Source organism: Petromyzon marinus, unplaced genomic scaffold (assembly GCF_048934315.1).
Source record: "Petromyzon marinus isolate PM22_M1 ecotype Great Lakes invasive population unplaced genomic scaffold, UKy_Petmar_22M1.pri1.0 PM_G_Scaffold_8, whole genome shotgun sequence".
NCBI lineage: Eukaryota > Metazoa > Chordata > Hyperoartia > Petromyzontiformes > Petromyzontidae > Petromyzon > Petromyzon marinus.
Genome location: NW_027423035.1, coordinates 4,735,001 through 4,737,500, shown reverse-complemented (window position 1 = coordinate 4,737,500; position 2,500 = coordinate 4,735,001).

The following is a 2,500-nucleotide window of genomic DNA, read 5'->3' as shown; positions in this document are numbered from 1 at the left end:
TGGCTCACGGGGCTGTTAGGGTGGCACAGAAATCCCTCGGAATGGGAAAACGGGTCATTTTCGTGTCGCCACATTGCATACGAACCGCATGAAACTTCCAGAGGCATTTGCAGCAGGAATGCATGTGCACTCAAAAAAGTGAATATTTCTCACGGATAGACCCCGTGATACGCTAGAAATTGGCGGGGATGTCTCTCTTGTGGCTCACGGGGCTGTTAGGGTGGCACAGAAATCCCTCGGAATGGGAAAACGGGTCATTTTCGTGTCGCCACATTGCATGCGAACCGCATGCAACTTCCAGAGGCATTTGCAGCAGAAATGCATGTGCAGTCAAAAAAAAATTGATATTTTTCACGGATAGACCCCGTGAAACGCTAGAAATTGGCGGGGATGTGTCTCTTGTGGCTCACGGGGCTGTTCGGGTCGCACAGAAATCCCTGGGAATGGGAAAACGGGTCATTTTCGTGTTGCCACATTGCGTACGAACCGCATGAAACTTCCAGAGGCATTTGCAGCAGGAATGCATGTGCACTCAAAAACTTCTATATGTTTCACGGATAGACCCCGTGAAACGCTAGAAATTGGCGGGGATGTGTCTCTTGTGGCTCACGGGGCTGTTAGGGTGGCACAGAACTCCCTCGGAATGGGAAAAGGGGTCATTTTCGTGTTGCCACATTGCATAGGAACGCCATGAAACTTCCAGAGGCATTTGCAGCAGAAAGGCACGTGCACTCAAAAATTTTAATATTTTTCACGCATAGACCCCGTCAAACGCTAGAAGTTGGCGGGGATGTCTCTCTTGTGGCTCACGGGGCTGTTAGGGTCGCACAGAAATGCCTCGGAATGGGAAAACGGGTCATTTTTGTGTGGCCACATTGCATAGGAACGGCATGAAACTTCCAGAGGCATTTGCAGCAGGAATGCATGTGCACTCAAAAACGTCTATATTTTTCACGGATAGACCCCGTGAAACGCTATAAATTGGCGGGGATGTCTCTCTTGTGGCTCACGGGCGCTGTTAGTTAGGGTCGCACAGAAATCCCTCGGAATGGGAAAAGGGGTCATTTTCGTGTTGCCACATTGCGTACGAACGGCATGAAACTTCCAGAGGCATCTGCAGCAGAAATGCATGTGCACTCAAAAACGTCTATATTTTTCACGGATAGACCCCGTGAAACGCTAGAAATTGGCGGGGATGTGTCTCTTGTGGCTCACGGGGCTGTTAGGGTCGCACAGAAATCCCTCGGAATGGGAAAACGGGTCATTTTCGTGTTGCCACAATTGGCATACGAACGGCATGAAACTTCCAGAGGCATTTGCAGCAGAAATGCATGTGCACTCAAAAACGTGAATATTTTTTCACGGATAGACCCCGTCAAACGCTCGAATTTGGCGGGGATGTTTCTCTTGTGGGTCACGGGGCTGTTCGGCTCGCACAGAACTCCCTTGGTCCACCTGATTCGTGCATACAGGCAGCAACTAAAACTCTGTAAACCTGCTGTGAGGACATCTAAACAGTGGACCAGTGAGGCTGTGGAAGATTTGCGGGCGTGCTTAGACTGTACTGACTGGGATATGTTCACGACTGCTACCAATAGTCTGGATGAACTCACAGAGGCTGTGTACATCAGCTTCTGTGAGGACTGCTGTATCCCAACACGTACCAGGGTGAACTTTAACAACAACAAGCCCTGGTTCTCAGCAAAGCTCAAAAGGTTGAGGTTGGAGAAGGAGGAAGCGTTTAGGAGTGGGGATAGAGACAGATTCAAGGAGTCGAAGAACAGGTTTAGCAAAGCGGTGAGAGAGGCTAAACGACTGTACTCAGAGACACTAAAACACCAGTTCTCTACTAACGACGCTGCTTCTGTCTGCCAAAGGGCTCAGGCACATCACCAACTACAAACCCAGAGCGCCCCACACCACTAACGACTCCCGCCTAGCCAACGACCTGAACGAGTTCTACCGTAGATTTGAAAGACAATTGGACTGTCCTGAACCACCCCTTCCCACCCAAGAGGCCCCATCCCCCACCCATACTACAGAAACGACTCTCTCCTTTCAGGAGGGAGAAGTTAATGGGCTTTTCAAGAGGCAGAATCCACGCAAAGCAGCCGGGCCGGACTCTGTCTCTCCAGCCACCCTCAGGCACTGCGCTGACCAGCTGTCTCCGGTGTTCACCAACATCTTTAACACCTCCCTGGAGACATGCCATGTACCAGCCTGTCTCAAGTCCTCCACCATCATCGCTGTGCCCAAAAAGCTAAGGCCAACAGGACTAAATGATTACAGACCGGTCGCCCTTACATCTGTGGTAATGAAGTCTTTTGAGCGCCTGCTCCTGGCACACCTCAAAGCCATCACAGACCCTCTCCTGGACCCCCTTCAGTTTGCCTACAGAGCCAACAGGTCTGTGGACGACGCAGTTAACATGGCCCTCCACTTCACCCTACAGCATGTGGACGCCCCAGCATCCTACGCCAGGATCCTGTTTGTGGACTTC